Raw genomic sequence first — 25,923 nt, forward strand, 5'->3', positions numbered from 1 at the left:
TCATCTGATAATGAAGAACGACAATTTGTCAAGAGGTTCGCTCTAGCGGAGCGACTGAAGTAAATTCCACTAGTAAATGGGTCCATTACTAGCACTCACTCCCTATGTTTTGCAGCACCTTAACTTTTCGATCATCAGTCTTGTGACGGTCTGTAGCCGGAGCAAACTCATGGTTGCAAATGCCTGCTATTCGTAGTGGCCCACCACTCAAGCCCAACGCACCAATATTTTGGTGGAGGCGCATGGTATATCGTTTGTGCTGCATATTAGTTTTTCCTTGACGGTGAAAACCTCGGTTTGAAAAAAAAAATTGTCAGATGGCCATATTTTTGATAAGGAATGTAATGTTAATCGATAATGAACAACCCAATAACTAAATGAAGAAGCTTTTAAGATAAAGCTGTTCAAATGAACCAAAGATTCAACTTGACGCACATATAACACTGGGAGGCTAAGTAAGCTGATCATTAGATTGAAGTTCATAAGATTTAACTCTCCTTGAAAATAACCATTTTCCATGAGATGAAATTAATAAATATATCAGTACTTCCATTGAATTTGAAACCTATTTTATTCTGACGACCATACCTCCAGTTTGCGGCCAATTGAGTTTGTAATAGGATAAATAACAAAGTTGTGCAGAGCAAAATAAACCTATCCTCCTTAATATTCTTGAGAAGTATAGACTTACACTGTATTAAATCATTCTATTAGACCGACACAAAAAACATCGATATTGAATCATACTTAATCTCAACCTAACATCACGTATCTAAACTATTCCAGCAAACGTTTGACTAGCGAACTGTGATCAAGTCATGTACCGGTACGAACTTCCACTTTTTTCCCATTCTCTACGCTGTCTATCGCTCGGATGGCCAGCCAGGCTGCAGAGAGGGATTCTTCTTTTCCGTCCTCCCGGCCGGAGTCTCGTTGTTGTCTTTTCCGCGTGCGCTTATTGAACGTACTTTTTTTTTGTTTCCATTTCTTCCATTTCCCATTTATATATCATTTAATGATCTCTCGTATACGTCGGTGTGCGAATGCTGCCTGTTCTTGCTGCTTCAACTTATTATGTCTCCCTCATGGGTTCATGGTTGCAGTCAGTTGGTTCAGCTAGAGGTGGGGCAGTTTGAATAAATTCAATGTTATGCTGCAAAGGTTTACTCAATCGGTTAAAATTAAAAAGAAATCTAAAAACTTTTAAATTGGTGTATTGGTTTTCTCTACTGTAATAGATTATAATCCTTGTTATAATCTATTTTTTTGTTCGACATGGTAATTTTCCATAATGATTTGAATGAACAGCTTTATCTTTGTTTCAGAGTAAAAATATCAAAATGAATTACCTCTATGAGTCGATATTGAAGGACTCATGAGCATTTGACTGTAATTGAGCTGCCCTTGATAAAGAAAACAAATCTTTCAAATGAAGGAGCTCAATTACTCAACTAATTTGGTTTGAAATTGCACAAGTTTTTGTCATGGAAATTGATTTTAACCATTATGAATGTTTTTGAATCGTTCAATCATACATAGCTCTGTCTGCTATAAGCATGAATGTAACGACAGAGACACTATATTTAGATATTGCAAATATTTTTTATTCTCATTCTCCAATCCTTGTGACGCCTATGCTTGACTGACTTGGTTTTTCTTCTCTTATGATTCCTCATTTTTTTTTGTAGGTAGAAAGAGGTGGAGAAGAAATGATCACCTCACACCGTGAACCATCTGAATCCGAAAAGGCCCATGGTAAGGAGACGACTCCGTAACCATCATCCTCACCGTACGAATATATCCGCCTTTATAAAGGACCCGGAGTGGTGTGCGGAGTGATATCGCAACGAGACAAATAGACACAATCATCAAGGGGGTCATTCGCTGGTGAAGGCCCTGCCTGGGACGACGACAACGACGGCAACACTATAGCAGTTGGAACTGGCGCACTACTGTGGCGGTGTATGGTAGCAGGCAGAGAGTACATTGCCAACCAAGGGGTGACTGGTATGAGTTGAACGCGCCCGGCACAGCTCGTAGTGGTGGCAACCCGGTCGTTTTGCGCATGTGTATGTGAAATGGTGGGAACCGCAATGATTATCGCTGCTTGGGTGGAAGTGTAAGGTGGAAAACAAGAAGCATAACCCCCCTCGCTGTTGGAGGAAAATTGCCCAACATTCGGTGCGGTGCAGTCGTTGGTCCTGTTAACTGTGGGTGGGTGAAGGCTCCGGGTGTCAAGGGGAAATGAAATTCAGTGCCGTGCGTAGTTGTGCGCGCGTGTGTCCGAGGAGATCGCTAGCGACAACGACGACGCGTGCTGTGATGGTGTGCGTGAGCCAGCAGCAGCAGCAGCGAGGCGAGCTGTTTTGTCGACTGTGAAGTGAGGCTTCATTTTTTCAGTGGATAATCAGTAGCAGAGGCAAACGCATCTCGCGCAAGAAACCGTGCAGCAGCAAATCGAAGGAGTGAAGCGTACACGCGTCGTAGTCGCAACCGTGTCGTCGTCGTCGCCGCTATAGTCGCTAAGCTGTCGACCTCCAGTCGCAAACTGGTAGCAAAAAGAAGAGTGTGATATTGTACGTAAAAAAAAAATATCGGTATTATTTCGGATGTGCACGGGTGGCAAACAAAACTCACGTAAAACGAGAGTGGATTACCGAGGGGCGATCGATTTGGGTGATTTTTGTGTGTGGTGATCGGGTGCCTATCCCCCCTGTGCGGGGAAGCTCAAGATCGTGATCGAAAATATAATGACCTCCTAAAACGCGAGGTTCGCCGGGATTGCATTAGTAAAACAAACAAATAGTGGTGGATTTTCAGCGCAATGATTACAACAAAGTGAAATATGTGTGAGTATCTTATACGTCATTGTTTGGGGAAAAATCGACTATCGTCTGTGCAATTGACAACTAAGTTCTAGCAGTTTTCAGAGACAGTTTGGTGTTGCTTGAGTTCAATACTGCTTTCATGTCATTTTATTGTTTCGTGAAGGAAACCTTGGCCAACTTGAGGATGGAGTGAGGGAGTCAAGTCGCAGACTCGTCACTCTGAATTTGTTTCAGTGTATGAGTATTGATATTCGCTTCCGGCCACAATGTCGCACAGTTGGCTGATAATCGTTCAGGTTCAGATGTGGTTTACTTTTCACCTCAAAATAATGCACAACATTGAATTTGCTTTGAATCAAATAAATCAAATTATCATCACATTGTGTGCTAAGAACATTGTTTTTCTTGTTGTAGCTGTTAGTAACGTACCTAAAACAATATCAATTCTCATTATATCATAGCCCCAACTCAGTAAAAAAAAATTAAAGGCTGCAACCACTATAGAAGTTGTCTAAAAAATATAACCAAATCTTTTACTTTTAAGAGTGTCCCACAAATATCCCCTACTCTACTACTAATTAGATAAATATAAGATAAATTATTGAAACAACAAACACAAAAGAATGGAAAACTTCAATTTCTGTTACTAATCTACCATGTACCACGCGCCTCCACGTATAGTCCACTGCAAAACAAAAAGTGAATCTGCCTTGTAAGAAGGTTTATTTTAGGAAATATAAGCTAATTTACTTACCCTTTTTTTTAATGTTTGTTCTCAATATTAGCTTGTTATATTTGTGAAGTGTCGCATGAAAATCGATACATTGGAATGATTAATGATTATAGTAACATTTGCTCGACCAGAACAGACTCGACAGTACTCGATACTTACCGTGAATGTTGATCTTGAAGTTCTTCAAATGTATGTTCTAAACTAATGGTAATTTTGAGTAAAGAGAGTAATGATGTCCCATGAAGTAATTCGAACTCATGAGTGCGTTTTACCTGACCAAAAATGCATAACAATGTTATAACGAGAGGAGTTATTTATTTCAGAAAAGTATTGTAACAAAATTTGTTATCAATTTGTCTGGTTAGTTGTTGAAATAACAAAAAAATATAATAAAAATCCCTGTAGCCGTAACATGATTATAACAGAGGCTGATACCTTTAACTCAACATTGTAACAAACGTCTACGTCCAAAAATCTACTTCAAAGGTAATTGCCTACCTACATTATGAATCAAAACCCCGGCACGCCACAAACGATGGATTCATATCCATGCACTCAAAAAAAATCCCCACTTTAATTCCACTATAAAAAGTCATGTAGTCTTTAAAATTTTAAACTTTCATCGCACTTACTTTAATCAAATAAAACTAACTCGAACTAACTAACTAGCGAAATCCACACTAAAACGGGAGAAAATAATATCTATATACTCTTCAAGTGAATTATACTCGAAATGAATGTATTAAAAGCATATGAGTGGGGTTTTCAGAATGAAATGTATGTTTATCAACTATTGCTAATGAGACATTTCGTAAATGCAATTTGTGAAACAAAATGTTCGAGTATGAATTATTTTTCTACTACATTTTTTGACCTTGTCCGCTTATAGTGAACGGAACATCACTAATATAGGGATACCATAGAAAAGATTTTATTAAAGTTTCACTTAAAATTTATGTACATGGCCAAACAGAAAATAACTAAAATTGACGAGCTCGATGGTCTAGTGCTACCGCTTCTGCCTTATAAGCAGGAAGTCGTGGGATCAATTCCAGGCTCGTCCCTCTCCTACTTGTGCCATCGCTAATGATCAGGGTTTGAATCCAAAAGAGAATTAAAAAGTCTCTCACTCATAGTCTCTGTATACATATACGATATGTAGCATACCGCGAGAGACTTTTTTCGTAAGCTGTCATGATAAAGAACTGACTCGGGAGGCTGTACCCTATGATAAATTTCTTTTAAAAAGCTCCAAACGCGGGAAGCACTGGTTCTGATGAGGCATTTCAACTTGTTCTACACAGCTGTGCGGTCCGCAACACAAAATTAGCGAATCATGGCGCAATTGATATCATGACTTGTTATGATTCGTAACAGTTTTTGCCTTTCTTTTATCGATGTTCGTTTTTTATTGAGAGCGTTTTCTGCAAACCCTGCTAATGACTCTTTTAACTTTTACATCTGAAACTAAATGGAAAATATTTATATGTTTCCAACTAGCTTTTGAGTGAAAATTATTTTGAGTGTAATGTCGAGAATTAACTTTCTTCCAGCTAGGTGTATATTGAATGTGGTTAAAGTTATACTGAAGGTGGTTATCTTCATTTTTGACCAATAAAAAAAATGTAGACAGTTTCGAAAAAAAGCAAAACTAATGTCGTTATTATTTTGATATGAAATACATTTTTATTGATTTATCTTATTTAAAACACACTTTGTTTTAAATAACAACCATTGATATAATTGGTATATTCATTTTGATATGCTTTGACGACCGAGTAATCACCCGATAAATACTACGACAGAAAGGCCCACTCAGTTTCAATATTGTTAATATTGTTAGAAATTAACGTTAATTTTCATGCACATATCTGGAGCATGAAAATAAACGCGAAAATGCGTGATATATCAAATTTACATGGATTGGAAATGTAGTCATGCGAAATTACATGACACGAAGTGTTAATTGCTTTTCCAATCGTTTTCCAATTCGTGTACAATCGCGTAAATATAAAACAATGCTGTAATGTTAATTTTCGTTTACAATTTATTTGTGGATCTTAAACTTGCAAAAACTAGTTTGCGGATCTTAAATTTGCAAAAAACAATCTAGAAACTGAAAAGGGCGATTTAAGATCACATTAAAAAATGACAAACAGCCTAATTTCAGATAGGGTAAGGCAGTATAATGCGCCTCACCTGGCCAAAACACCCCCCCCCTTGATTCTTTAAAAACTAGAACTAATTATAAGGGTAAAAATCAGTGGGTACCTTTAAATATTTGTAAAACCATCGTACTACAGTGCCAGAAATTCCTATTAGCGCATGTATATTTTTCAGTGGAAATTATAATTAAAAAGGAAAATAGTGCATTTCATTAAATCCTTCATTAGAAATCCGATAAATGTTTGATTTATATTAGTTGATACTCTCATATAATAAATGGATTTCAAATTAACAGTTAAATACATATTTTAGGGGTGGAAATTCATATAAGGGCAACTTTATTGTTATTGATTTTAATTCATATTAACAATAATAAATGAACTTCAGTACTTTGTTTGATTACCATTTTTCAGAATTGTTTCACAAATACGTTTTGGCATCGAATCGACAAGGTTTTGTAACATTTTCAAAGGATTTTTTTGCCATTCTTCCCTTACAGCCACTTGTAGCTCCCGAACTGTTCCAAACTGCCGTCCTCCACTGTAAACCCGTCTGGCCAAGATTCCCCAAAGATTCTCAATGGGATTGAGATCCGGACTCCGCGCTGGCCACTCCAAAAGGGTTATGTCCCGCTCTGAAAACCATTGTTTGGACACCTTGGTCACTTGAATTGCAGCGTTATCCTGCTGGAAAATGAAGTCATTGTCAATTACATCCTCTATGAACGGTACCGGTTCAATATAGTTGCCCGACTTCATTATGGTGGAAATGGTAGCAATATTCGTTTTTCCTTTGGGTGAGAATGCCGCCCACACCATAAGACTACCACCTCCGAAATGTCGCCTTAGTTTTACCACGGGATTTTTTCGCAGGTCATGCCAATAATACGCACAGCAGTCCGGACCATCGAGGTTAAACTTCTTTTCATCAGAAAATATGACGCTGTTCCATTCCTCGGTCCACGCCATGTGCCTTTTAGCAAAATCCAACCTCGCTTGAATGTGCGCTGGCGTAAGATTGGGTTTTTTGGCTTTTTTAGTGTACACCATATGTCCAGATCCTCGTAAAATTTGAGAAACACGCCTTGTTGTTATCGGGAGCTTGAGTTCCTCTTAGTCCCTGAAGAATTAAGCTTTCCGGATTCATCAAGCTGCATTATACGATTTCGATCTCAATAGGTTATTTTCGAATTTCCCTTATTTTTCTTCCGGGTGCCATATTTATCACCTTTCTTCAAAAAATTACGCACAACTGTTTCTCCTCTACCGATCCTCTTTGATATTGCCCGGTTACTCAACCCGATATCCTTAAATTCAAGGATTAATCTTCGCTCCAGCTCGTCCAAGAACTTTCCTTTCGGCATCTTGAAAAAATACTCTATCGGAGTTCAAAAAGGTATTGTTTACATTTCTCTTATATACACTATGATTGTAAATTAGGAAACTGGCAAGTTTTAATTCTATGCGTGCGTACAAAACAAAAAATACTAATGCGCTTATAGGAATTTCTCATCAAAACTATTAAATTTCATCATATAATCAATAGTATGAAAAAAATATTTTTTTTCCACAGTACATTTCATAAAACGTATTGCGATGAAAGTATCGGCATTGTAAAAACTAGCTTAATAACGGTATTTACTTGTATTTGTTGAAAAAATACAGTGTGCTTATAGGGGTTTCGGCCACTGTATGTGAATGTGAATGTTTTTTTGTATTACATAATGAAAACAAAGCTTTATTAGGTATTCTCTGTAATATTTTTATAAGCCTACTCACAGGCAAAGCATTTGCGACTTTTTGGACTACCAAATAACACAAAGTTTGCATAAACGGGCTTGGTGGTCATATGGCTACCGCTTCTGCCTCATACGCAGGAGGTCGTGGGTTCAATCCCAGGCCCGTTCCATTCTCCTACTTTGTATCTTTTCATATATTTCTCATGTTTTAGCAATCGCTAGAACTGGAAATGGGCTTTCATACCATTTTTTATCTTCTATCCCCCTATAACTACAACTGGATTAGTTCTAGCAGGTAACTGTTAGAATTCAAAATTAGCGAAAAAGTTCGTTTCGGCATCGAATTAGAATACTACACCACCCTTCCATTACTATCACATTGGCAACCCGTTAACCAAGACGAACCTCTGCCATAAAACCCCTAGCCCCCAGATTCCAATAAAATTCCGCAGGAACTCGTGGCGAGTGCAGAGGTGTTCTCGGCTTGCAGTGGGCGAGTGACTGCATCATCAATTCCTTCCCATCCCCGATGACCGTGAGGACGTGGCCAGCGCCGTTATCGACCTTCCAAAATACTAGAGCTTTCGGACTGTGCACATTGAGGTTGGAGTGCAAATCCCATGCTTCCATCCATTGGTTCCCTGTGCAATTGCGATTGTTCTGGTCGATCACGGAGTAGCAACTACGAAATGCACGGTCATCATGCTCATGCTCATGCTCATACCAAATAACACAAAGTTTGCATAAATTGCATTGAAAAGTAAAAAGTTATCATAGGTATTGCCTTAGCGAGGGGGGTCTTACCCTTGGTCTTACCCTACATAGCTTAGCTTAGTTTGGACTGGCTGTCGATGGTTGCTGCTCCGTGATGGATCAGAACTGGTGTGTAATGCACTACGATCCAAGTGAATGGAAGTTGGGATTTGCCACCTATTATCGAAGTACACGTATAAGCAGCTCACAAATCTAGATCAATAACGGCGCCGCCCAAGTCCTTACAGTCAGTTGGGAAAGGAAGGGAATGCTAGTAAGTAGTTATTGTTGCTACTAGAGATCGAGAATACCTCTGCATCCCCACAGTACCACGAAAGCAAGTTTTGTAATTAGATAGGGTAGATAAACTGAAGCATAGATCGAGGATTCATCGAGGAAAGTGATGTAGTCCATACCTCGTTTTTAATAGGTGTTGAACCCACGATCTGCTGTATGCAAGGCAGAAGCGGTAGTCACTAGACCACCGAGCTCGTCAATAGAGCTTTTGCCAATAAAATATATTATGAATTCACCCACCAACTATCGCCTAAGATACATTTTTTTTCGCGGAATGATGCATTTTATGCCAAAACCATATTTTTTTTTGTTTTTACGGAATACTGACATGTAATGTTCTATAAAGTTGTAGCGCAACTCATTCCAATATCAGAAAAAATATATATAGCTCTTTTAGTGGAATGTGTTCAACCGTCTAAGACGAATTAAGTACTGTCCATTTAATTCCACCAGTTAATTTTCGTTATCTTTGCAGATACGTATTTCGACCACAACTGTGTGGTCGTCTTCAGTGTCTTGTACTTGACTCGACTTTCATTCCAATTTTTTTTTCTAAAAAAAAACTTTTTCATGTGGCTCCAAAGTTGGCTTATTTGAAGACAATTTTACCTCCCTGTATAGGGTGTCCCTAAAAAAATAGTAGAGGAAACTGGACACACGTGATCCCTGGGGACACATGATCCCCCCTGTTTTCTCGAAATCTAATCAGATTTTTATACCACTGATATGTGTGGACAGATCTGTTAGACAGATGATTGAATTATAGTGACATTTGATATTAGTTATTTTATGTATAAGGGTTTTAGAGAGGTTTTATTTTTTGGCGTTCCTAAACTTTTTTTTTTCTTCAAAGGAAAAAAGTTTAATAACTTTCAATATATCCAACCAAAACATGTCAAATTTTTACTGAACATAGTTTTGTTATTGCAGAATTGAATAAGTTTAATAAATTAATCATTGCTCATATCACATAAAATGGATAATGATCCTCCACAGTTTGGACTGAATTGATCTCGAAATTGCTGTATTAGGGCGTTTGTTGTATTCCATATTAGATTATTGAATTACTTGTAACTAGTTGATCTGTTTCTGGTTTAAAAGTTCCAATAAATTTATTTACTTACTCTTCCATTTGATCATTCAAGTAAATTATAAAGTATATGAAAATACGCGTGATTTGAAATGACCAAAAGCCTTTTTTTGTTTACCAGAACAAAGCGTAGTTGAACTTACTTAACTTTGATTAGTTTTATTAAATACGAGTAAATTGATTTCAACATGATTTTCAATCAAAGAAAGTATAAATGAAGCTTTAAAAATACTCAAAAAATCACTGGGCGTTCGATCATTTATTCAATTGTGCTTTCCCTTTTAACTAGGGAAAGTTTACTTATGTACAATCACTATTTTCATTGTATTTTATCGTCAGTCTCCTTGCCCTGTCTTCCTAAAAAAAATATCAATAGGCTCATCCAACAATTTATTTACAATTTACCACTGGCCTTTACTTTTGAGGCGCTACCAATTGTCAATTTAAAGACAAGATAATTAGGTTTAAAAACACCGAAGATGTGTTCAACAACAAAAGGTATCGATCAATCAGTTTCAGTACCATAATTGTAGCAGATACAGAGAGAGATCCTTTTGGAAACATCATGGTTGTCATAATATGACCACTGTATTTTAAGGGAGCAGAATGTTATGTAATGTTATGTAATGAATGTAATGTTAGATAGAATGCTTATAGATAAATCATGATCAGCATGCCCCCTTTTGTTGATAAAGCAGACATTTTATCTGTCACTGTTACTCTTTTCGAGAACAAAAATACATGCCTTAATAACAAAATATTTCTCTTTCGCACGACTGTTTTTACGTTGGACTATAAAGAATTGTTAGGATTCGAAAATAAATTAATTTGACCTTTCATAATACTTGAAAGAACCTCATTATGTACAACTCATAAAGGAATCAATCCCCCCCTATATGGGGATCAAGTCTGCCGCAAGTTTAAAAAATGCCTAATTTTCTATCTTTTGGAAAAATCGATATTTTGATAACTTTCATGAAAAAATAATTGCTTCCACTGATGTTTTTGGACAGTTAATTAAATTGTCTGTCAAGTCCATCTAAAATCGTATAAATTTGTGCAGGTTACATCAAGGTTCATCGTCTTCTGGTGACTTTTAAAGCACAAAATTATAATCGTTTTTTTTTTAAGTTATGTTTTACTTGTCACAAACATATCCTCAATTTTCTGACATAATATTGAATACGAGTTGATTTTTCAAATGTCATGTAAATATTTTTTTTGGTTCGCCTCAATAGGAGATAACTATTATCTTTCGAAGAAAAAAACGCAATTTTAACAGAAAAACGATTATAACTTTTGATTGGCAAAAGATATAAAGCATAAAGGGTGTACGGAATCAAATTGCATTACTTTCAAAGGTCGATAACATTTCATCTCCTGGGTTGATTGTATAAAAGTTTGTGTACGACGGCTTCAGCATGTGTTAATTACACTGCGTGAGATTCATTGCGTGACCGATCCAAAAATGCTACGTTAGAATAAAAACTTTAGCTTTGTAGACGCATGAACTGAACAATTTTGCATTATGGAACATAAAATGCTGTATTGGTCTCGCGCGGTAACATTTTTATTGGCCAATAATAATAACGTCAACATTTTTAATTCTTTGACTTATTTCAGACTAGCTTTCCGAAAACCTCATATGTGTTACCACTTCTATAGTTGAAAACCAAAATCAAAAAAATCCAAAAAAGTGCTGAAATATAATTTTGGATTAATAGTCGCCAGGGTTTGCAGAAATTGCTCTCAACAGATAACGAACAACGATAAAAGAAAAACTGTTCCGAATCATAACAAGCCATGATAACTAATTTATCACACTTGTATACAAGTGCGAAAAAACAGAATCGGATAGGCAGCCCCCACAGAAAAATGGTGATTCCCGCTTTGTTTTCGCTCTTTTCGTGTTGGTTACTGCACAGCTGTGTAGAACAAGTTGAAATGCATCATCAGAGAGTGTTCCCCGTATTTGGAGCTTTCTAAAAGAAATTTATCATGGGGTGTAGCCTCCTGAATCAGTTCTCTATCATGACAGCTTGCGAAAAAAGTCTCGCGGTCTGCTACATATCGTATATGTATACAGAGATGATAAGTGAGAGACTTGTTCTTGCTCTTTAGGATTCAATCCCTGATAGTCGCCAAATATTGGTAGAACTTCAATCTCATTGTTCAGGTCGATCCACACTGCAGCACTTTATTGATTCTTTGTTTTCGATTTTTGCAATAGTTTGAGACGTTAAAAATATTGTTTCTTTGGCAAAGTTGTCCTTATTTGAGTCAAATAATCGACTGCGACATTAGAATGAATTCATTTGTTTGCTGGAAAATATTATGAATTTATTTGAGAAAAAAGTTCCAGCATTTCGATAACGAATTGAGGTGAAATAAGTATACATATATCAAGCTTACATATTGTATTTCAGTCCCTGAAAATTTCATGACAATCTGTTAATAGACTTATTTTTGGCGAGTAGTTCTAAGTGATGCAATTTGATTCCATACACCTTTTATTTATACATCAAAAGTTGTATTTTCGAGCTCTAAAAGTCACCCGAAGATAACCTTTTTGAAAAATCAAAACAAAAAAGTAGATCAAAACACTGTTTTTTTAAGAAACACCCTAATCCAAGTAATTAAAATTGCTCTGAATCAGCTAACTTAAGAGGTGCAAACCTTCAGCAAAATTTATTGGAATAAGCTGCGCTACAACTTTGTAGAACATTACATGCCAGTATTCCGAAAAATATATAAAAAAACGTTATATATTTGTAATTGATAGCACCATGTTAATGGCTTTTCTATTCCGAACAACTTTGTTGGACAAAATTTTTTCTAAGAAATATAGTTTTGGCGTAAAATGCACCGTTTCGCGTCAATCTGTATCCGGGACCATAGTGCAACCGTCCAAAGCACAACAAAGCAACCCGGTTATAATGAAATGCAAAATCACAATTTGAAATCCCAATGTTGTACAGTCATGCCTCGATATAACGTAACTCAATTTTTATTTTCGTTACGTTATATCAAAATTTCGTTATATCGAAGCATTTTTTTTTTCTAATTTTGATTTTTATCTTTTTGCCTTTCTCGTATACTAAGTATACGTAAAGGCTATATGTTCACTCCAAAAACAAACTTTTTATAGAAGGCTCGGAGACCCATAGTGTTATATACCAATCGACTCAGCTCGACGAATTGAGGTGATGTCTGTGTGTGTGTGTGCGTGTGTGTGTGTGTGTGTGTGTGTATGTGTGTGTATGTGCGCACCAAAAGAGCAAAAATTCTCGCTCACTTTTTTTGTACTAACCCTTGACCGATTTCTTCGCAACAGGTTGCATTTGACGCAGTATTCTGCCCCATTGTTTCCTATTGAAAATTGGCCGGATCGGACTATGGGCTTGGGAGTTATGGCCAAAATACTTTTTCTCGTAAAAAAGCGCGTAAAAAAGTCTCGCTCACTTTTTTTGTACTTCCCCTTGACCGATTTCTTTGCAACAGGTTGCATTTGACGCAGTATTCTGCCCCATTGTTTCCTATTGAAAATTGGCCGGATCGGACTATGGACTTGGGAGTTATGGCCAAAATACTTTTTCTCGTAAAAAAGCACGTAAAAAAGTCTCGCTCACTTTTTTTGTACTTCCCCTTGACCGATTTCTTCGCAGCAGGTTGCATTTGACGCAGTATTCTGCCCCATTGTTTCGTATTGAAAATTGGCCGGATCGGACTATGGGCTTGGGAGTTATGGCCAAAATACTTTTTCTCGTAAAAAAGCGCGTAAAAAAGTCTCGCTCACTTTTTTTTGTACTTCCCCTTGACCGATTTCTTTGCAACAGGTTGCATTTGACGCAGTATTTTGCCCCATTGTTTTCTATTGAAAATTGGCCGGATCGGACTATGGGCTTGGGAGTTATGGCCAAAATACTTTTCTCGTAAAAAGCGCGTAAAAAGTCTCGCTCACTTTTTTGTACTTCCCTTTGACTGATTTCTTTGCAACAGGTTGCGTTTGACGCAGTATTCTGCCCCATTTTTTCCTATTGAAAATTGGCCGGATCGGACTATGGGCTTGGGAGTTATGGCCAAAATACTTTTTATCATAAAAAAGCGCGTAAAAAAGTCTCGCTCACTTTTTTGTACTTCCCCTTGACCAATTTATTCGCAACAGGTTGCATTTGACGCAGTATTCTGCCCCATTGTTTCCTATTGAAAATTGGCCGAATCGGACTATGGACTTGGGAGTTATGGCCAAAATACTTTTTCTCGTAAAAAAGCGCGTAAAAAAGTCTCGCTCACTTTCAATGCACTTACCCTTAACCGATTTCTTCGCAACAGGTTGCATTCGACGCAGAATCTTGTCCCATTATTTCCTATTGAAAAATAGCCGGATCGGACAATGGGCTTAGAAGTAATGCCCAAAATACTATTTCTTAACCGCACGAGAAAGGCATCATCACCGCTAGGTGGATTAATCTGGGTTTTTGTTTTATAACAGAAATAATCAAAAATTAATGTTTTACACCTAATAGGGTGCTCCAATCCAACCATTCTCACATTTTTTTTTTGTTTTCCAATTTGTCATTGGTTTTTTTTTCAAATTTTGTCATGCCTAATATTTTTCCTCTTTCAGTTTTTAATATTTTCCTTTTGTCTTAAAACAGCGTTTCTCAATCAGGAGTACCTGGGTGTACCTTTACCGACACCAGGGGGTACCTCTGATAAAAATGCGTAATAGAGGGTGCATTACAATTCCAATAAAAACTTATGCATAATTTTTTATTACAAATCTTTCTATTGTACATAATATGCATGGTGATCAGTAAATTAAAAACTGTTGAATCCTGTCCACCACAACCAGCACAGTATAGGGCTGTGGGATAAAAGATCAAAAGGACAAAACGTCGAGTGACTAAACACTTGAATCTACAGGTTCGGTACAGTGTCGTGCTGAATTATTTTTAGACGATGTTGATTGCAATTTACATTTGAGAAACTTTCAAATGAGAACAGTAGTCGATTTGTCGCCGACGATTACTTCTCAAATTTTGGGCTCAAACGATAATAAACACAAACACAAACGATAATAAAACAAAGAATTATCATTAAAAGCTTTTGCGGTGAGAAGTAAAAAAGTTCAGTAAAGTAAAGTTCAAAAAGTAAAGGTAAATGCTTAAAATCAAGATTTTCAAACGATTCCTACTCGCTGGCGTGTTTTTATCAATGGATGGAGCAAAGGCGAGTCTAATATCGTCAAAGCTGACGGAAAGAGCTACGTAGATGTCCTGAAGGCCATGAGAGAACATCAAAAAGTTTTTGGTTTAGGATAAGACGGCAATAGCATTCGTAAGACACAGAAAGGCGAGATGTTTTTTGTTCTGAAGTGAGATAATGCGTGGAAAAGCTAAATAAAGCATAAAAGTAGGTTTCATTGATTGTTGGACAATTATTGATGGATCATTTACACTTTCCTATAAGCAAAATTATATTTCTTTATTTTTTTATATTCCCCTCCCTGAGCTCAGCATATTTCCTTACACTATGCATGGTCTGTCTCACAATCGTAGAATCTTTCCTTCCCTCTACGTCTATCGTGGACGGTACCATAGTGGTTTAACCTTTAAAATATCCGGGATGACACTCACCTTGTTTAAAGTGCTCGTGCCCAGTAATGCGTTGACCTTCACAACCTCGTGTTTTTTCAAAGGGGATTAGTAGGGCTTTCTTTTGACTTAGGTACTGCCCCGCTAGGCCTTCCTCGCGTTCATGAGCTTTGAAAATGTCACATATCTGGTAAAGAATCTAAAGATCTGTTAAAAGGATTTTACATAGCTGATATGAACTATTTGAAGACTGTTACTGTGTGAGCCTTACCATCCAAATTTTAAAAAGTTTCGTGAATTCCAGAATGTCACTATGAAGAGTACCAAAAATCTTCACATATACCATTTGATGTCTACATACTGAGCAGAATGACCTAAGCTTAGTTTGTAACACGCATTACGCTTCTACATGATTGTAGATCTGTCAATCTGAACTTAAGAACATTTTGATGGCCGTTACTGCGTAGGCCTTATGACCTAAAGTTCGGGACTCAAAAACGTTTTGGGTGGCCTTGCGTGCATTGGAATGCTTAATAATACGTCTTACATATCTTGACGGACATCTAATGTATATATTCGTCAACGCAAGTAAATGTCAGTACAATTGAATGGTAATTAAAATCATTATGATATCATCATTCATCTAAAACTAGTTCTATGTACCCGGCCTTGCTCGATGTTGTCAGTTTGATTCGCAGGTTTTTTACAATCGGAAAATGATAAAACTAATTGGTCAACAGAGTAATTGTATTTTGCTATTAATACTTCGTCATTTGACTTGGCAGACAGACACTTTTGAAAACTTTGACTGATTTTAAAGAAGGAATCAAACCCACCATTACCTTTTTCCGGGAAAACGCCTATTTTCAGAGAAGAAACCACATCCCCATTGCCGTATTCAGAGAAAATGCCTATTCTTAAAGAAAGTATGAATCCCAACCGCCTTATTCCAGGCAAAGGCTATGGCGATGATTATATGCCAATGGCCCGCTCTCTTCAGGGGTATGTCGTTTTATGGAAAAAAAATGTTCGTTGAAAAGTCATTTTGGGGGGAAATGTTATTTCCGGGAAAAAAAATATTGTCGAGAATTGCACATTTTGAGGAATTTGGGCAATAAGTTTTGGAAATTGTACAATCTCAAAAAACCTCGGATGAACTAAAGAATGTGGAATTTATATTATGCCCAACGTCCATTGCGCTTTACAAATTATATCTAACGTTATCATGCTTAACATATTCAAGCATAAACTGTGCATTAGACAGACACTCCTTCCCCTTGTCAATCTATAATCGTCTGCTGAAGTTAGAGAAAATGTTTCCCAATTATTCAAAACTGTTCTTTTCTTAAGTATGCCCTCTCTTAAATTTCCCTGTGACACTCCATCCACTCTAATATCGGCTTCCCAGGGCAAAGTATTTTTTTTAAAATTTGATTACATTCGGTCAAGGTGTTCAGGAGTTACACTGAGTTTATTTCTTTATTTATTTTATTGTGACCTCCATCTGACTGAGGGGCCTTTCACAAACTAAGTAACGCTGTAGGGGGAAGGAAGTGGTCCGACCAAGCGTTACGGTTCATACAGAAAAAATAAATCTTATAAACGACCCCTTAATGAAGGTTTAGGCGAAAATTCAGCTTGAGTTGGTCATAAACCGCCTCCCTCAAACTGGGTTAAAAATATTCTTCCCGACATACTCTCCCTCCTTTCCCTCCAATGACTCTACCACCCTCACTATAATTGTCTCCTTAGGACAGAGAATATGTTTTCTAAATTTGGTTGGAATCGGTCAAGGTGTTCAGGAGTTACACTGACTTGATGGTAAACTAAACAATACCCATCTACCCCACACCTTTCCTCTTTTTAAGATCACCCCGTCGCGTCGTCTCCTTAAGATGAAGAATTTGTGTTCCAAATTTTGTTGAAATCGGCCAAAGGGTGAGTTGTTCGATGCAAGAAGTTTGCGTTTCGAACAAAAGCGAAAGGGATGTGACCTCTATCCCTTACAATCAGTATAGATGTCGCAAAAAACCAAGGGTAAACGCCGCAGCTACCTACTATCAGCACTTTATTAAGTTATTTTTACTAAATGGTAAAATCATATAAAAAACGAGGGCCAAGATATTGCAAGTGATTGGAAGAAAGATGCTTTCCAAAAATTCTAGGCGTCCTAGGGATTTGTTCCATTATTAATAACATGCCCCGATATTATTAATATTTGCAAGACATAATTTTCACGATTTGAAAAACTAGGCACGATTTCGACTCAATCTGTGACATCTTTTATTGTCATAACTGAATTTTAGTGTTCACTACTGAAAACATCACAATAAAATATGAAAATTATTTTGAGGTTTTAGTGGAATGTCTTCACTGCCATAAAATGAGTTCGTACAATCCCATTTAAGTCGAGTCAATTACGAGACACTGAAAGAAGCCTTACTTTTAAGGTCGAAATACGTATCTGTTAAAGTTGCAATCAAGAATCACAATAAGAATAAGTAACAACTCAAACCGGATCTCCAATAGCCTTGCGAGCAAATACCTTTTTTTGTAATCAAAGAAAATGTGTTTGCATCCAACACCAAAATTCATTTCACATCGAACGATGTGATCCCTCTTATTCGACATTACACATTACATAATTATGATGATATTTTTTATTCTGAAGTTGGAAAGATATCATTGAATCTTTTGTTGACTGTTCTGCTCATTACTGTCATAAATTTAAGTAAACAATCCTTAATTGGTATGTTATGTACCATGCGTCTCCATTATCTATCAGGTGGGCACGTCCTTGCTGGTATGATCATTTTAAAACATTTGAATGTAGCGGCAAGACCATTTGTGGTTCCCATTAGATTATGTTAATAGATAGAACATAAATATGAGACCGTCTAAGACGAATTAAGTACTGTCCATTTAATTCCACTAGTTAATTTTCGTTATCTTTGCAGATACGTATTTCGACCACAACTGTGTGGTCGTCTTCAGTGTCTTGTACTCGACTCGACTTGAAGAAAACAATCGCAACTTACACTATTTATACTACGCTAGGTACCTAATCTAATCTTATTTGCCTACTTTATTTACCTATACAGTAAATTACTTTATTGTTTAGGTAGAAACTTAAAGAGCCAAGAGCTGCCATTTCCCTGATCCTTATTCAACAGCGCTGTTTGTACCTGTCGGTGGATTTCCAAACTCTCAGCTACATCGAGTTTCCATGGGGAAGAGACATTTCTTAAGATTTTAATATTTGATGCCGTAATTGGGTGATTTTCCTTATACACATGCTCTGCTACCTTAGATCTAAATTCGTAATGTAATCCCTTATCGTTTTCTCTTTTCGCCTTACTCACTTCCGCCATATGTTCCTTGAACCTTATATCTAATGATCTTTTGTTTGGCCTACATAGATTTTTTCACATTGGGAACAACTTATCTTATAAACGCCTGCCTTATTCAACATTTCTACTTTATCCTTCGTTGAACCCAATAGAGACTTGAGTTGGTTGCTTCTACTGGAGAATACTAGATCGATGCCGAATTTCCTTAGTCGAGGGCGTAGCTGGTTGGTGATGTGTTTATCATATGGGACCGAAACTCTTTTCAGCGGCTCCTCTATCGGTGTCAGCGTTGTATGTCCATTTCGTCGTAGGGTCCTTTCCTTCTTGTTGATGATCGCTCGTATAGTCCTCTCCTGGTATCCGTTGATCTTCGCTGTTTCCAAGATGTATTGTAGTTCCTTCGTTTTTCCTTCTTCGCTCAGGGGTATCGTCTGCATCCTGTGGATCATGTGATGAAATGCTGCCATTTTATGTTGGTACGAATGGTTCGATGTATATGGGATGACTCTCATGGTGTTCGTGGGCTTCCTGTAGATTTCGAGGCTCAATGTTGTATTTGCTTCCCTGATGACTAGTAGATCCAAGAAAGGTAGTTTACCTTCTTTTTCCTCTTCGAAGGTAAATTTGATGTCCTTATGCACGTTGTTTATGGCTTCCAAAATCCTGGGTAGATCCTTTCGGTTGATGATGCTGAAAATATCGTCGACGTATCTCCACCACTTCTGGGGTAGTATTCCTTGTTCTTGTAGGTTGTTCTCCAGATTCGCCATGAACAGTTCGCACAAAAACGGTGATAGCGGATTTCCCATCGGTGCTCCTTTCGTCTATTTGTAGTAGTTGCCACGAAATCTAAAGTAGTGCTCCGTCATGCATAGCCTTGCCAGATTTAGGTACATCGTCACCTTTCCTCGCCATGTTGTTTCCGTTTTTTGTGTTAGCAGCCAATCCTCTCTAGAAGATTAAGAGCATCTTTCACTGGAACGCTAGGGAACAATGCCGCTATGTCGAATGATACCATTATGTCCTCTTCTTCGATGTGTCCTGATTTCAACAGCTTCTGGGCGAACTCCTGGGTGCTGATGACTGACCTGCTGAGGAATGGTTTCGGCATACTTTGGAACTCCTTTACCAACCATTTGGTTAAGTTTTGGGTAGGGCAACCCACTGATGAAACTATCTCTAGCATCTCCTTGCCGGGTTTATGGATTTTTGGTAGTCCTTTAATCCTAGGTAGAACCGGGTTTACTGTCTTCACTCGAGCTTCTCCGATGATCGTCTTACACTCCTTTATTGTTTTGTCCGTGAGTCGTATTAATCCTGGTAGCGGATCCACTCTCAAATGTCTATAAGGTCCTCCGTTGATTTTCGTCGTCATCTGTTCGTCGTAGTCCTCTTTATCCATTACCACTACTGCGTTTCCCTATCGGCTTTTACGTAGTATACTGGTTTTTCCTTAAGCTCCTTTAGAATCCTCCTTTCGTCATGGTTCGTTGTCCCGTGCCGTCCTTCTTTGATGGCGTCTGCCACGATGTTCCTCGCTGTATTTTGATCCTGTTGCTCGATGTTTCGGGAAATCGCTGTCTCCATGTCCACGATGATCTGTTCCACGTCTGATTTCTGTGTGATCGCATACCCCAGTCCCTTGTTGAGGTGAGCTAGTTGTTCCTCCGTAAACTGCTGTGTCGAATGGTTCACGACGAATCCTTCGATGATCTGTACGGTGGGTTTGTCAGTACGGATTTCCTCTGCTGATTTCACTCGCAATTTGTTCAGTTTTTTCCTGTGCAGTCTCCGCTTCCGGTCTGATTCACATTCTTCTGCCCTCTTTACCTTCTTCAAAAACAGGTCGAATGATTCCGGGTTATCCTTCGCTAACTTCAAATGCATATTGTAGCACTCCAAAGTCACTCGTTCTAATTTAGCGTAATGCCTCTTTATCGATGTCTTCATGAACTCGGACTCTGCTTGCTTATTAATACTTTTGGTACATGAGATCCCATCTTAATCTTATGGCTGACGGGTGTCAGCTTCTCTTTAGGCACTTCTTAAGGAAGGCCACGTCCTTATTAATACTAGCGATTGTTCTCCTCAAATTGAGAAAAGTATTTCGCTCATGCCGCTCGGATGTTATTTTCAGAAAAATATATTAAGTCTTTTAGTGGAATGTATTAAACCGTCTAAGACGAATTAAGTACTGTCCATTTAATTCCACTAGTTAATTTTCGTTATCTTTGCAGATACGTATTTCGACCACAACTGTGTGGTCGTCTTCAGTGTCTTGTACTCGACTCGACTTGAAGAAAACAATCGCAACTTACACTATTTATACTACGCTAGGTACCTAGTGGAATTAAATGGACAGTACTTAATTCGTCTTAGACGGTTTAATACATTCCACTAAAAGAGCTTAATATATTTTTCTGATAAATATGAGCTTATATGAAATGTAAGGAAGTTTCACAAAATCTTTCTATTTTGTTGACTGCTCTCAATCTAATTTTCGAGTTGTGACCATCTGTCCCAGTTCAGACTCACTGTGAACCACGGTGAGAGGCAAAGAGTGACACGCGTCGTTGATGTCTTTTTCCAATGTATGCGTTTTCCTTTGGTGTTTGTACACTTCTGTATCCCCCTCCATCGATAAACAGCGTGGATGAAGAAAATAAACACCAGGAATCGCAAGTGAGCAAGCAAGCAAGCAAAAAAAATACATATTGTAAAGGTGTCGTCGTGATACCACGCCAGTCAGTCAATCGTTACTTACAGAACCAACTATCGAGCGAGCGAGTGACGGCGACGACGACGCTGAAGCTGGCTTATGATGGAACGGCAAAGTAGACCTGACGATCAGCAGCTTAAATCAGCCTCTGCAACACATGTAGGTAATCGTAATGTGCACTCCCGGTCATAAGCTCAGGATCGCCTTCTGAAAACAATGTCAAATGTATCAAAAATATTTCATTGCTCACTTTCAACATGTTGTTTATAATAATTATTGGACTAATTGAGGAAATTTCGCTTTCTTGGGACCTCAAAACTCAGTTAAACCTATTTATTTTATACACATCTAGGAAGTCAGTTTAATTGAGGACTATGTTAAACTTTGCCACAATTTCAAAAATGTAAATCAAAACTACTTGTCCGTAGTGTTACTGTTTTCCATTGGTATTAACTATTTGATAGTCGCATTGCATTTTTTGCTCTCTCTGTGTGTGCTCTGATGTATTTGAGACACTTCTGTGTTCCATGCTACGCTACTGCTGCAAAGTAAATCGAAGCAAAGTAAAATCGAGTACAGTTAAAGTTTTCAGGAGTTTCTTTTTGCAGGTCGCGTTTCCAATCTTCACGTTTATTCGCTTTCTTGTCTGGTCCTCTGCTGTGAGGTATCTCATAGGCATAGCGGCATATATCTCGGAACAGTTTCATAAACTTTTTTCTTTATTTATCACCATGGCAGACTTGCTCTCGCTCTGCACCGACACTCATGTTCCCATTCAAGTTCCAGTATTGTACTTCGTACGGACGCGATTCCGACTTCCGGACGGCGACGGAGTGTACCTTCCCCAAGTGGATATTGTTGCTCGCGGAATGTGTTACTCTGACTCTGTCGACACAACGCAATGTGAACGGAAAAAAAAATCGTCCGTTCGTCAAGGCCGAGAACCGCCTCATGCAAGTATCGATCGGTTCGGCTGGAATCGTTTGTATACGCGCGGGTGGATGAGGAAGTTTATTTTGTTTACCCTAAACCAACAAGCTGGACGGATTTGACCTTACGTAACTCGTATGAGTCAACACGTCACTTTCGGTGCAGTTAGTTTTAGTAAAGTACGTTGTCAGAATAATCGGATAAAATTTTACTCTTTGAATTATCACAATTTTTCTTATTACCGTAGAAATTATGATTGTATATTGACGCATAACTCAATGAAGCATAAAACAATCAAGTAACTATTGATTTACAATAGAAAACTTTTTTTTTTTTGTTTTCCTCTAATTTTAGCTATGCAAAATAACTTTTGTTGTAGCATTTTTTCATAAATGATTCTTCCTATTGAAATCTTTGATAAAAGTCGTGGGAAAGAGAGGATTAAGCCAAACCATATTTTGCTATTTATCAATGCAATTGTTATCAACATTTAACTCACACCCTTGAAAGCTCAAGATGTTATCACTGCATCTGAAAAAGAAACGCTTACATCAAGAAAAAATCCTTTATTTAATGAAATCATGAATAAGACCTTCATGAATATCAGAAAGCCTTTTCGAAAACGTCATAGCAGGAAGATTCCCAATTAAAAAATGGTCTGGCAAAACAGCAAACTGATTCTCTCTGGATGCTTTCTTAGACAGTTTAGTATTATGCGCTTCCAGAGTCAAGCCAGCCCAGGGCTGAATCAAAATCTATACGCACGGCTTTTTTGCAGCGTTCTCAATTCTTTTGATAGCAAATTGTTTAAGAAGCTCTCCTCTTGAAATAGTCAATTTTTTATGATCCATTAAGTTTTAGAGTAAAAAATGGAAGCCGAAAGAAATCAAAAACTGGTCGAGTCAAAAACATAAATTTTACAATAATTTGCTCTGCTATCTAAACGTACATGTTCATGATGGAATTAGAGGCGATGGTACAGATTTGATAGTTCCGTGACGATGCTGCAAGCATATTTCATTGTTTTTGAACATGTACGTATTTGATTTGTTGCACTCTATTGTTTTTATAAATCTTCGTTTTTAAATTTTATTTTTTCAATTTTACGTTTTCCAATATTTGAATTTGAATTTTTATTTTTTTAAATACTAGACACCATTTTTATTCCTATTCCTTATTGAATTTTTAAATTTTAAAATTTTTAAATTTTCAAAATTTTATTATTTTATATTTTAATATTTTAATATTTTTCAATTTTTAAATTTTAATTTTTTTAAAATTTTTAATTTTTAAAATTTTTAATTTTTTAGATTTTAATTTTTTAATTTTTTATTTTTTAATTTCTAAATTTTTAAAATTTCAAAATTTTAATTATTTTCAAATTTTTTAATTTTTAAATCTTTAAATTTTCAAATTTTTTAATTTTTTAATTTTCAGTTTTTAATTTTTTTTTAATTTTTCCATTTGTTTTTAATATTTTAATTTTAAAATTTTAACACCTTCATTTTTTTAAATTTTGAAACGCTCAAATTTTTAAATTTTTAATTTTTATAAATTTTGAAATTTTTAAATTTTAAAATTTTTTAAATTTTAAAATTTTTTAATTTTTTAATTTTTAAATTTCTAAACTTCAAATTTTCAAATTTTAAAATCTTTAAATTTCTAAATTTTAAATTTTTTTAATTTTTATGTTTTTATATTTTTATATTTTAAAATTTTTAAATTTTTAAAGCTTTAAATTTTTTCAACTTTTTAAACATTTAATTTTTAAATTTTTTAATTTTTTTTTATTTTTAAATTTTTAAATTTTTAAATTTTTAAATTTTTGAATTTTTAAATTTTTAAATTTTTAAATTTTTAAATTTTTAAATTTTTAAATTTTTAAATTTTTAAATTTTAAATTTTTAAATTTTAAAATTTTAATTTTTTAATTTTTCAAATTCTTAAATTTTAAAATTTTAAAATTTTTAAGTTTTAAATTTTTAAATTTTTAAATTTTAAAGTTTTAAAAATTTTTAATTTCTAATTTTTATATTTTTAATAATTTTCTTTTTTTTTAAATTTTTGAATTTATCAATTTTAATTTTTTTAATAAATTTTTAAATTTTAGAACTTTAAAAATTTTAAAATTTTTAATTTTTTTTAGTTTTAAAATTATTAAAATTTTAAAGTTTCAAAATTTTAAAGTTTTAAAATTTTATTAATTTTTCCTATTTTGTAGTATACTTTTAATATACTTTTAATAATTTTTTAAATTTTTTTATTTTAGAATTTTAAAATTTTTAATTTTTCAAATCTTAAAATTTTTCAATTTTCTAAAATTTTTAAAAATTTTAAAATTTTTAAAATTTTTAAAATTTTTAAAATTTTAGAATTTTAATATCTCCAAATTTTTAAAATTTTAAAATTTTCAAATTTTCAAATTTTTAAATTTTCAAATTTTCAAATTTTCAAATTTTCAAATTTTCTAATTTTCAAATTTTCAAATTTTCAAATTTTCAAATTTTCAAATTTTCAAATTTTCAAATTTTCAAATTTTCAAATTTTCAAATTTTCAAATTTTCAAATTTTCAAATTTTCAAATTTTCAAATCAAATTTTCAAATTTTCAAATTTTCAAATTTTAAATTTTCAAATTTTCAAATTTTCAAATTTTCAAGTTTTCAAATTTTAAATTTTCAAATTATCAAATTTTCAAATATTCAAATTTTCAAATTTTCAAATTTCAAATTTTAAATTTTAAATTTTCAAATTTTAAAATTATTAAATTTTCTAATTTTGAAATTTTCAAATTTTTTAATTTTCAAAATTTCAAATTTTCAAATATGCAATTTTCCAAATTTTCAAATTTTCAAATTCAAAACTCAAATTTTCAAATTTTCAAATTTTCAAATTTTCAAATTTTCAAATTTTCAAATTTTCAAATTTTCAAATTTTCAAATTTTCAAATTTTCAAATTTTCAAATTTTCAAATTTTCAAATTTTTAAATTTTCAAATTTTCAAATTTTCAAATTTTCAAATTTTAAAATTTTAAAATTTTAAAATTTTAAAATTTTAAAATTTTAAAATTTTAAAATTTTCAAATTTTAAAATTTTAAAATTTTTAATTTTAAAATTTCAAAATTTTTAAATTCCTAAATTTTTAAATCTTCAAATTTTTTAATTTTTAGTTTTTAAGTTTTTAAATTTTTAAAGTTTTAAATTTTTAAATTTTTAAATTTTTAAATTTCTAAATTTCTAAATTTTTAAATTTGTAAATTTTTAAATTTTTGAATTTTTAGCTACTGAATTTTTAAATTTTTAAATCTTTAAATTTCTAAATTTTTAAATTTTTATATGTTATTATAGTGTTGACCCGATTTTGTCTACCCCCGATTTTATCACGTTTTCGACCCGATTTTATCACGTCCCGATTTTGTCACGTTTTCGACCCGATTTTGTCACCCCAAAAAATTTTGTCATTCTTTTTATTTTCGTAAATAATACCACAAACAACATTGATTTTCATGAAATAACTTTCACCGCCTATAGCTGATTACGAACGACTTCTGAGTACCTGTGGAATATTCTGGCATAAAATGATTCATATTTGTGGAATGAATTAAAAAAACATATATTTTTTTCCAATTTTGTCACATACCCTGTTTTATCACCCCAAAATTCACCAGGGGGGGGGTGATAAAATCGGGATATTGCAGTATTTTTATATTTTTAAATTTTTA

At 35.0% G+C, this 25,923-nt stretch overlaps 1 protein-coding gene across 4 annotated transcripts in view; it reads left to right on the forward strand.

Moving 5' to 3' along the window:
- The window catches only part of LOC134226009 (single-stranded DNA-binding protein 3), a 196,968-nt gene that overhangs the window by 53,869 nt on the left and 117,176 nt on the right, over positions 1 to 25,923 (forward strand). For all 4 annotated transcript variants that reach the window (XM_062706519.1, XM_062706520.1, XM_062706521.1 and 1 more), the window contains exon 2: positions 1,689 to 2,849. The gene's annotated coding sequence lies outside the window, so the exon portion shown is untranslated. The remainder of the gene's footprint in view (positions 1 to 1,688; positions 2,850 to 25,923) is intronic.

The sequence above is a fragment of the Armigeres subalbatus genome, chromosome 3 (genome assembly GCF_024139115.2).
Source record: "Armigeres subalbatus isolate Guangzhou_Male chromosome 3, GZ_Asu_2, whole genome shotgun sequence".
Classification (NCBI taxonomy): Eukaryota; Metazoa; Arthropoda; class Insecta; order Diptera; family Culicidae; genus Armigeres; species Armigeres subalbatus.